The following is a 12,054-nucleotide window of genomic DNA, read 5'->3' on the forward strand; positions in this document are numbered from 1 at the left end:
ACATGTGGTTTGGTTAGTTAAAGCATCTCACGTCAAGGGTGTTGTGATTTAACCAGATATTAACTAGCTAACTAACTAACTCTTTAACAAGGATGTTGTGATTTAACCAAATATTTGAAAAAAAACAAAAGAAAACGGTGATTGCCTAACACGGGGGCGGTGTGTGTTGGGTAGGATCCGAGGAACCCCATCTTTTTTAGCCTGGGCGTTATACAATTAACAGAACAGGACGGGTGGGTGGTGTCTGGGGAGATGTGGTGGTTTGGTGGTGGGTTAACGGATGAGGTGGCAGGTAGGTGACTCCCCTTGACCCCTTCCTCACCCACGACACTTGGTCTATGATGATTAAGAGGTTGTTTATAATCAACAATCATAGAAATGGAATGAAGATCGATTTTAATCCTTACCAACTCGATTTTGTCGCCCTGACAACAAAAATGCATTAACCATTTCACGAAGTATGTGACAGAATAGTCCAAAGTCTCAGTAGTTAGCTCTTGGCCTTCCAGTTGAAAAACAATGTCAATGAAGTCGTATAGGTGCAATATTCCGCGGTGAGGGTTGTAACGTTAGAATCCCTATATCATCTCCAACCATGTAATTTAAGAAAACGAAAACGTTAATGGTTTTATCAAAATTTTGCGTTCCATTCAATTCGCTCAAATACAAGTTGATATATGGATTGAATAGTGATTTTAAATATATGGATGTCATATTTTCATTCCATGTATTTCAATCCAAAACACCACCTTAATTTTGACTTGTGATTATCAGATGAAAGCAATCAAATTAAGATAAATCTGATTACTGAATTGTTCCACTCCAATAGGATTCATTAATGTATCTGCTAGCTGCTCATTAGTGTAGCATGATTTTATATCCACTAGCTTAGACTACACCAAACTTCTAATATAAAGGCACGTTATGTCAATATGTTTGCTATAAATATGCATGGATGAAATTTCACCTTAAAGATATAGCTTACATATTATCACAAAACATGTGTAAATCCTTTCGTTCATGCCTAAATCAGTTAATAACTTCTATAGCCACACAGCTTGTCAAGTTATGTTGTTTGCTGAAATTTATTCAGCCTCATTATGGTTTTGGTCAGACTAACATCAATAAATTCATTACAAAAGTACATAATAGTTATCATTAGACCACGGAACCCTAATCCATATAACTGCACCTCATTTAGGCATTTTACACTCCGTCAGACTACATCTTATTGTGAAGAAAAAATACACATTTATAGAACGCAAATAATCAAACTAGCCGGTTTGATTGTGAAAAACAGATTATATAACTGTATTTTCAAAAATCAGAAATGTTTAGGTTGTTGAGATTACAAGGTTGGTTCTATGTTCCAAACCGAGAACAAACAAACAAACTTTCAGACTACAAACCAGACTGTACAAATCTCAAACTGGCCGAACTGACCAATTTGCGTCATTTTAGACAGTTCGGCCAGTTTCAACGATTTACAACCCCCCCGGCTTTAATTACAAGCTATATATTATAAATGAAAAGGTAAAACATGTATACTCAAAATTAACTAGGCATGTTTGAATTTACTTTCTATTAAATCAGAAAAAGATACCACATAAACTGGTATATATATAAAAACATCGATCAACATGTTAACTACTTCTCAAAGATTTCATCATGACTTCCCTCCAGCGACATCAACAAAGTCCTGCCAAGAGTCACAAATCAAAATCAGCTGACATAATTCATTATAGATTAAAGAATAAGTAAGCGTAAGCAGATATATGCAAGTGTATATATTAGTATATTACCTTCCTGAGCATTCAAGCTTGAACATTAACCTACTTCTATTCACACTTGATTGATCGATAAATATGGCGGACAAAGAACAAAGCCGCACGGAAACCAACCATCCCGAGCATGAGAAAGAAACCATAACATATGCACGCCATGTAACCAAAGAAAAACGATGTTTGCATGAATCCCGACATGTCAGACTGCTCATAATAATAATACAAGCAATACCCATAGATAAAAACGCCTGTCGACCCGCCACATAGAAAAGACCTGATGATATTCACCAGATAAAGTCAAGTAATACACCATATAAGTTAAATTAAATATCAAAATAGATAAAGAAAATTAAATAAATGTTCCGTGTGGTTTGACCACATTGCAAGTTTGACCCACAGATAAAAAAAAATCTTAAGCTTAATTCAAACATTTGTGAGAGGGTTGCACGTTAGTTCCCACTGTTGGTCCCAATTAGTTTTTAGCAAAAAAATGACATGTGACATTCATGTGAGATTAATTGTGTCTTTTTCAGATTTGAAGTCCTAACAAAATACTCTTTCAAAACTCCAAACGTTGACTTTCATCACCTTCGATTACGCGCTGAACCTTCGGTTTTGCACTGATCGATGGTGATGAAGTCGCTGTTAGGAGTTATGGAGTTTGAAAAAGAATTTTATTAAAATTCCAAATTTGAAAAGACACAATTACTTTTACACGAATGACACAAGATATCACTTTTGTGTTAAAAACTAACTGGGATGATTAGTGAATAGAGGACTAAACGTGCAACCCTATCTCACGATTGTTTGGACTAAGTTTGCATTTTTTTAATCCAGAGACCAAACTTGCAATATGGTCACCCCACATGGACCGTTTGTGCAGTTTTCTCAAATAAATATAATATACCTCCACCACCATTGATGGTCTTCGGCAGCAAGTTGGAAATAAGTCAACGCGACAGTGATAAAGATGGTAACAATGAGGAGAATAATAAAAACTATGAATAAAATACTGTAAATGGTATAAATCCGGTGGCCCCGCACGCTAGCGAATACGTAGTAAAGCTCGATGTAGATTGCACTGAACGGAAGAAAACCTGCCATGGCCATTTGAGGGATGGTTTTGCGGTACCAAGGCAAAGGCGGGATCTCTCGGGGAAACTTCGTGGTGCGAACGGGTGCCTGAAACTCAGCCTTGCTGTTCTTTCCAGCAATACCCCCCATTACTAGCAATGGTGATGTCACCAATGTCCATATCAATACAATCACAACTATTGTACCAAAGGGTAGTGCTGCAGTAGCAGTATATGCAATTGCAACCGTGTTTAAAAAGCAGAACGTTAAAAACAGGGGCCCACAAAACAAGCAGCCGGTTAATAGTAAGTTCCTCACCTGTTGATTAAGATTAAAACATTAGATTAATATCCAATTAGCCATTGTTGGTATTTAGACCTGTAAACAAAGGAATGTTCAATTAACATATCTTGTTCGCTCATTTATGTACATGAACGTTGTTCGTTTACATTTGCTTATGATCATTTATGTTTGTTTAAGTTCGTTCGTTAATATATTCATCTGAATTTGTCAAGCCCATTACAATTTAGTGTGACAATTTAGTCTATTTTTTATTAATTATTTAGGCCCAGCACGTTAATCATATTTACTATTAATTGGTGTTAGCTTAGTTATGTTCATTCATATATGTTCAGTTATGTTCGTTCGTTTATAATATTCACAAACGAACATACACGAACAAGAAAACCCCGTTGTTTAATTGTTCGTGTTTGGTTAGTTTACAAGCCTATTAGTATTGATTGATGATCATAACACACATAACATATTACATTACTACATACCCAATTAGTTCCTTCTAGCTGGTGATAAAACGAGGCTGCAGTGTAACCCGCAATCCCAGATGTAAGTGCATATATAACAACCAACGCAGTAAACAAAGCTCCTCGATTATATGGATAAAATACACCAACAAGAGCTAGTAAAAAACATAAAAAGTGCCCTGATGAAACAAACATGTAGTCAGTGTTATTGACTCATGGTGAGAGTTTAAAAGTATGACATAGTCATTAATCAATTTATAAATATTCCACTTACAGGGAAAATAGTTGGGTACCGGAACCAAGGGCTGCAGCAAATAGAGACTTGTACTTTGGGTACCTAAAAACATCACCGTGAATGTATTTCCACCCGGTTTCCTCTTGATCATCAGCTTCTTCATCATGAGCATACCTGAAAACCATAAGTATAATTATGTCTGTAAACGCACCGAACGTTCTGTAACCGTTCGGCGGAAGGCTTATTTGTTTGATAAACAAACAAACACGAACGAACATGAACAGATGTCTCGTATGTTTGTGAATGCTTGTTTACGTTAATTCATTGTTGTTACGTTCGTTTATATTTTATTCATTTACGTTTATTTACATATTCATTAATATTTTTAAGCCCATTACAAATTATGGTTGTTCGTGTTCATTTATTTAACTTTAACCAAACAAACGATGGAACACGGACAATTAAACAAACGGAGTTTCCAGTTCGTTCGTTAAGAAAATGAGAGTGTTTGTGTCAGTTTTTGTTCGTTTGTTAATAGTATAAACAAACTGTTGATAATTGTAAACGAACGAAATATTTATGTTCTCTTGCGATGATAGTTTTATTAAACGAAAATATCACCAATTACAATTTAGTCTAGTTTTAATAACTTTTCAGGCCCAAGATATTGATGCTCGTTCATCTATGTTAATGTTCATTCGTTTGAGTTAGTTTACGTTCATGAACCGCTCATTTATACTACTAGCCAACGAAGATAAACAAACACGAACACACTCGCTTTCAAAACGAGCGAACACAAACATGTCTCGTTTGTGAACCACTCGCTAACTCTATTGACAAACCAACATAAACGAACACGAATACACTCGTTTTCTTAATCAACAACACGAACAAAAAACTTCCTTCGCTTAATTGTCCGTGCTCGATTATTTGTTCGCTTAAAGTCAAACAAACGAACACACCCTGTTCGTGCTCGTTCGGTTCGTTTACAGACCAATGTATAGTAATCAACAGAAACCAGTCAAGGATACTTTTAGAAACTCGATACTTACTTGACAAAATCATTCTTAAGGACCCGCATAAGAATAGTGGCAAGAAAACCAGTTAAAAGTAGAACCGTGACACACGAGTTGATTATTGAAAACCAATGAATTTCCAAATGATGCGGTTGTTGAAGAGTTTGAGAATATTTCTCCATCCTACTTTCATAAGAAACATTCGTTTCTTTCCACCTCACTGTGTACATAAACTCCACTTCAACTTCTTTATCTTCAGTAATATCCACCACAGCATTAGGATCAGCTTTTGCATTAATCTCTATCACACGATTGTTATTGTAGTGGATCTCAAAGTGAAGATGTTTGAAAAGGTAATACTTTTTCTCATTAGGGTCAGTTTTGTCATTTTCAACCCTCCCGACAAAGCCCCAAAAAGGCAAGTCATCATAGTACATCTGGAAATAATAATCTTTCGCGACCGCACTTCGGAATTTAGATACATCCTGTTTTGTTAATCTTTTCCTGCAAATGATTTCTGAGTCTTTTTCAACCATAAACGGAAGCTTATAAGGAGCACTGACTAAACGATCTCCACCCAGTACTTCACCTAGAGCTTCTGGTTTCTCCTTTAAATGAGCTGCAAACAAAACTTGCATCAAGTAAATGAAACAGGTAGTTAAATACGAAACACACACCTGGTAAGCAAAATGGTAGATCAAAGAATCTGTATGTTTCACTGTAAACAAACAGAAACAAAAAAAACATACCGTTATACAGGCTGAGGATATATGCTGGCATAAAACTAAAATATGATGTAAAGTACGAATGTAAATTCATATAAATATAAGAAGCAAAATCAAGATCAATGTTACTGATCTTTTACAGCATAGATTCCCTCGTTAACGAAATTTCAAAAAGGCAAAATCGGTCAAGTTATAAATTTTTTAGCAACAGGGACAACATGAAACCCTAAATAACAAAAATAAAGCAGAGGCAGTCACCAAACAATCCGAGATCCAATGCGCTCAATAGTCACAACTACAAAAAGCATAAAACCCTAACTAACATAATAGAAGCTGAAACAGTTACCAAACAATTTGGAATCCAACGCGCTCAATAATTACAAGTACGAACAACATAGACCCCTAATTAACATAACTGAAGCTGAAATCCAATCCAATGCGCTCAATAACAAGCAAACAGCATAAAACCCAAATTAAACCATAATTCCTTCCAAATCAATCGACATCATAGTATAACAAATAAACATAAAAATGAATTGCAGAAAAATATAGAAAATCAAATAGATATAGCCGGATGGTACCTAGGGTTATGAAATGGGCCGACTTTGTTGGCGTAGATAGGAACGTCGTCGTTAGGTTTGTACTTGTGATCGGAGGCAGCGGCTGATAATTCAACCACCAGTAATGCCACCACCAACCATCGGATCACCTTCAACATCTTTGCTTGCTTGCTGTGTGTCTGTGTCATTATCAACCCAAAGTGCCACAAATGGGAGATCGAACTTCTGTCTCCAATGAAGAACTCAAACCCCTATCACTAGGCCGCAAGTGGAGTATATATGTTTTTTTAATGGCTTTGTTTTTTTTTTTTGAATGTCTATTATTTTTATATAAATTTTTTTTTTTAGTTTTTAAGGTATTTTTATTTTATGTTAACTTTAAAATTCAATTTTAAACCCTAAGCACTCTTTTATATATGTTTTTAGAGTTGAAAGTTTACCGTCTACATATTTTGAAGTTGGAAGTCTTGAATTTTAAAGTTTTAGAAATTTAAAAGTGAAAATATTATACGAAATCAAGCCAAACCAAACCACTCAGTTTTAAACCAAGCCAATTTAAAGTATAAACATATCACTCTTTTCTTTAAATTCAAACCATTCAGCCAATTTCAAATATAAACATTTCACTCGCTTTTTTAAATTTAAACTGTTTGATACTGCTCAGTTTCAAACCAAAAACTAGGTATAAGCACACCCGAGTTTGTGAACAACCCATGGGATCCTACTATGGAGTATGCATATTGAAGTTTGTTGAAGGGCTTTCCATGTATTTCCACATTTATAAAATGATGACCCCTTACGTTTTTCACTTTTTTGGGCCTCTAAACATATATTTATTTAATAAAAAATAATTAATTATCCATAATACTTGGCCCGCTTAAATTCAATATCAATCGAATAATCACTCAAAACCCTTCCTGAACTAAACCCACCGCTCGCTCTCTCGATTTTCTGCAGTCCCATTCGTATGAACATGTAAATTTGATATATGTTCTAGATAAATATTTGTTTTACCGCTTGTATATATATTTTTAATTTTTATGTCTCTTTTGTAGTTGGTGAAATTGGAGAGATATGATGGATCGGATTTCACAGCTTCCTGATTTTATTGTTCATCACATACTCTCGTTTCTTAAAACTCCTACGGAGCTTGTTCGAATGAGTGTATTGTCTAAGACATGGTTTCACCTAACAGCGTCTTTCCCCATTTTATATTTTAAGATTCAGAAGTTTACATCTCAAGAAAGTTTTTTCAAGTATGTCGACTATACCACGTCTAGATTTTGCCATCAAAATTTCACTGCTCACAAGTTCAAGCTCGTTGCAACCATCCGGGAGCATGCAGAATTAGATATTGTTAACAAATGTCTTGATTTAGTTTTTAAGAATGGCGTGAAGGAGTTGGTCATTACTATTACTTCTGCTTCTGTTAGGTATCGTTTGACTAACACGCTCTTATCTGTATCTGTGTTACAATCTTTAACCATTTGTGGTTGTGAGTTGCCTTCTTCCTTGATGGTCGATGGTGTCAAATTTAAATCTTTGATTAAATTGAGACTTGAAAGCGTTCCGATAGATGATGATGTGATCAAGTATCTCACCACTAGTTGCCCTCTTTTAAAAGTCGTTTATATTATCAGTTGTAAGGGTTAGAAAAGGTTTTGTGCTTATGGGCATCAATATCTTCAAGAAGTTTGGATTTACAACATGGGACTCGAAATAATAGATATTGAAGCTACATATTTGTCTTATCTTTTGGTAGCGGATAGGAATGAAACACGGTGGCCGCGAATGAACTTGGCTTCATGCAAAAAACTAACAAAAGTGGCTTACTTTCGACATCGTTTATCAAAATCCAATGGTTTTACTTTTACCAACTTCTTATCCAACTTCCCTTCATTGAAAATTTGCTTTTGGCTATTTATGATAAATGCAACAAAGTGAAGTTGTCAAGTCCTTCCTTGAGGACATTGGCGTTGCATTCAAACTTTGATTTGGAAGGAACTGGATTAAATACCCTCAATATGGTTGTCTTTAATTACTCTTGTGAAAATCGTATACTCTAGCCTCTTATAGCAGATTCAACCCATTTGAAAGCATGTATGCGATGTTATCCCGGTAACTTTATAGATACTCTTTCGTTCCAAAGGTTGAGGCTATTTTTGGACAAGAAAAATGGATTTAAAGTCTTGAACTTGTATATTCACGCGATATTTTGTAAGGTTCGTTTTTTATCAATCTTTTATGTATTACTCTATTGTGAACGCTTATATAAATTATAAAATAGTTTTAACACAATGTTGTATGTCTTGCAGAAATTCATAGAGTTAGAGAAGCTAAAGGCGATTGAGTTGCCACCTTATGAACTCGAACATGTTGAGCTAGAACTAGACACCAATGATGAATCGTTGGCTCATATAGCTTTTGTTTAAGTTATGCTTTGGTGTTGTTGTCCTCGATCTCTAACTCTAAGATCGTCTTTTCCTTTTGAAGAACAAAGTGATGTTATCAAGGTAAGAGTTATATGTAGTTTATTGTTTGATGAGACAAAATTACACTCTATCTGATTTTTTTTAACAAATATGATGAACTAGTTCACTTTCATTGTTTAGACTATGTTTGTACACTGCAATCCATAAAGATGTTAAACGTTTTACTAATTGTTACTTCTTTTTATATCTGTTATTTATTCTTCAGTTTGCACATGAGAAGCTACTTCAACAAGAACATCAACGTCATACCAATATTAAGATTGTGTCGCCTTCTTCTTCATTGTTGATGGCGTTACCTTCTGAAGGAAAAGCAATTACTTTCATAAAGGAATGAAAACTAAACTTTTTTTTTATAAAACTTTTGTTTAATTTAGTGTTTTATAACAAATTGATGATATCATATTCTGCTTTATATATGTAGTGATGATTTAGAATCAAGACAGTGATGTTTTGACTAATCTATATGTATAGGCAGCTTTTGCTTCATTATTGATTGTTTAGATTGTCTATCTCCGGGCCTTGCTTGATGGTTTTTGCTAATCTTGATAAAGCGGGCGGGTCGTGTCATTACATTCAAAACAGGTCAAAATTTGTAATTATCATACCAACTGCATTATATAGAATTTTACAAATTCTGAGATAGAATTATAGTGATTCAGAAATCAACCCGAACCAACATGAAATCTATGGTAAGCCCAAAGTTTATTTAAATTTTAAATGCACTACTAATCAAGTCGTTCATTTTTATGATCTTATTTACTTTAAATGGAAATTAAAGTCAGAGTGGGCAACTATAGTTTGTACTTTTTATTAGGGGTGAGCAAGATAAGGGTCGGACCCTTGAAACCCGGTTATGCGACTCTTAAAACCCTTAATTAGACCCGAATATATAATATGGGCCGGGTAAAGGGTATTTAAATTTCACCTTAAAGGGTAAAAGGGTTTCGAGGGTCTGACCCTTTTTCAAACCCTTGACCCGTTTACTAGTTTCTAAATAGATATATATGAGATTCGCGATTAATCTGAAATTTATGAGAGATTTGTATTTCATATATGATTCATCCGAAATTTCTCAATTACTAGGAAAAACAAAAATAAACGCATACTACAGAATGAAAACATATATATGGGAATCACTGAATTATTCTCTACATGTAATTTGTAAATGTGAATATTAAATGCATCAGTTCAAATAGATGATTAACTTTCAAAGTTAGACTTTATTATGTTATTAAATAAAAGTAAAATTGTTTTAAGATTCATATATTAAACTCATATATGAGATATGCAACTAGTTAATGCAGAAAAAGAGATTTGATTACTGTCTTAAAGGGTAAAGGGTTTTGACCCTTAAAACCTTTATTTATACCCGACCCTTTTATTGTTTAGAGGGTAGGGTCCCGGGTCCACGTTTCTTCCTAAAAGGGTAAAGGGTCCGGGTAAGGTATTAGATAAAAGGGTAGGGTCTTACCCTTTGAACAGCCCTACTTTTTATCATTTCCCATATTTTTATGCTGTGTGGTTAATTTGGCTTCATATATGTCAGTGCTGAGCATATGAGAAGAAAAGGCGTTTATGGTATCTCAATAATTTGATAATCACATTCACAATACAACCCTTTGTGACATTCATCAAATTCAAACTAGCATTTGTACTCGTTGATTTTTCTATAAGGGTAAACTGCGAACACGGTATCACGTTAGCTCTACTTAGGGGAACATGGAGTTCGAGCAGAAAGTTTCGAAGCCATATCGCCTCAGCAAAGACATACTAAAAATTTATGTAATATTGTAATTTATTCCTTAGCTTTTCCATGAAATCCATGTAACTAACAATCCATTAACCAGATTGGTGTTGCATAGTACGTTCACAAGCATTACACATCGTTTGAGAGCATCCAAATACAACAATCAATTCCATTATTATAATTCTCAAACACAACACAACATGACATGACATGACACGACAATAAATTTAACCAAATCTAACACACGCCGTTAGTTTTCCTCTTATTAGCTACAAACTTCTTCCAAGCATCTATAAACTTCCTCTGCACCTCAAATTCGGTTTTATCCACTATTCCTTTCTATTCACTTATCTCTATCTTAGCATTCACCTTAGCCGGCAACATATCGAGCTCCTGAATCACCTTAACGATGTCACTCACGAGTCTGTCGGCCAACGTTCTTGAGAAGTCTTCCCTTATCACCACTCTCAAAACCATGATAGGTTGTGCATTGTGTGTCATTGTGTAGGCTGGCACGATCCACCCAAACCGCCTCAACATGTCTGATATCTCAAACTCGTTGTGTTGACTGCTGTCTTTTAGTAAGAAGGCTACTAGTGGGACCCGTTGTCTTTAGAGACGATGTTGAACCGTTCAGTTTTCTCCGAACCTTCCTTCAGGACCATTGCATTTTCTCGACAGTTTGCCATGATGTTAGTGTATCCACGGTAATAAATATTAGTTGTACAAATGGTAGCCATACTAATAGTAGTAGCTTTATTTCTTAGTGGTATGTTGCAAAAACCTTTAGTGATATAATTGTGACACTCTTTTCGTCACTAAGTGTGCCACAAACATGATTTCATTTTCAAATACATCTTAATTATTACTGATTAGCAAGCTGCGAGCACATTATTTGCAACGATGGTCGTTTTAACCATCACAAATGGTCGAATGTGTAGTCGTGCAAATGTTAACTCAGATACTCATTTAATGATGAAAACGAACCTCAAAACCAAGCAGATGAGCTGATAGTATTGAGCAATTATTTGACTAGAACATGCAATCCAAAGAAGCTGACTATTGTTTAGAGGGTTCATATTTTTATTTCGGGGTCGTCGTAAGCCTCTATTCTCCACCAGAAAATTTTGTCTTGGGGTCGTCATAAGCCTCTATTCTTTACTGATCACCAAGGAAATATATCGCTCTTGTCTTTAAATTCAAACCATTCAGTTCCAAACCAAACCAAGTATGAACAAGTTTGTTTTCGGTTCAAGTATGTATATTGAAGTTTGTTGAAGTTATTTAAAATAATACCAACACAATGTTGTATTGTCTTGCAGAAATTCATAGAGTTAGAGAAGCTAAAGGCAATTGAGTTGCCACCTTATGAACTCGAGCATGTTGAGCTAGAACTAGACACCAGTGATGAATCGTTGGCTCATATAGCTCTTGTGGAAGTTGTACTTTGGTGTTGTCATCCTCAATCTCTAACTTTAAGATCATCTTTTCCTTTTGAAGAACAAAGTGATCTTGTCAAGGTAATAGTTATATGTAGTCTATTTTTGACATTCATTATATATTATATGTTTTTCTAACAAAGTTAGAAAGATGATCAGTTATTTCACTTCCGTTGCACTTCAAATTGTTTAGATTATGTTTGTACCCTGCAGTTAATCAT

The 12,054-nt window shown here is 34.9% G+C and overlaps 2 pseudogenes across 1 annotated transcript; one reads left to right on the forward strand and one right to left on the reverse strand.

Moving 5' to 3' along the window:
* Positions 1-1,497: 1,497 nt before the first annotated feature.
* Positions 1,498-6,335, reverse strand: LOC143575577 (transmembrane 9 superfamily member 2-like; annotated as a pseudogene). The gene is made up of 8 exons (XR_013142793.1): positions 6,177-6,335; positions 5,548-5,588; positions 4,907-5,489; positions 3,889-4,028; positions 3,641-3,792; positions 2,692-3,176; positions 1,803-2,058; positions 1,498-1,699 (listed from the first exon to the last, which is right to left on the reverse strand). The product of XR_013142793.1 is annotated as a transmembrane 9 superfamily member 2-like (transcript).
* A 673-nt stretch (positions 6,336-7,008) lies between these two features.
* Positions 7,009-9,197, forward strand: LOC143575594 (F-box/LRR-repeat protein 25-like; annotated as a pseudogene).
* Positions 9,198-12,054: the final 2,857 nt, after the last annotated feature.

This window comes from Bidens hawaiensis, unplaced genomic scaffold (assembly GCF_021521415.1).
Source record: "Bidens hawaiensis isolate Kalapana, Puna unplaced genomic scaffold, B.hawaiensis_p1.1 tig00027544_1, whole genome shotgun sequence".
NCBI classification, from domain to species: domain Eukaryota; kingdom Viridiplantae; phylum Streptophyta; class Magnoliopsida; order Asterales; family Asteraceae; genus Bidens; species Bidens hawaiensis.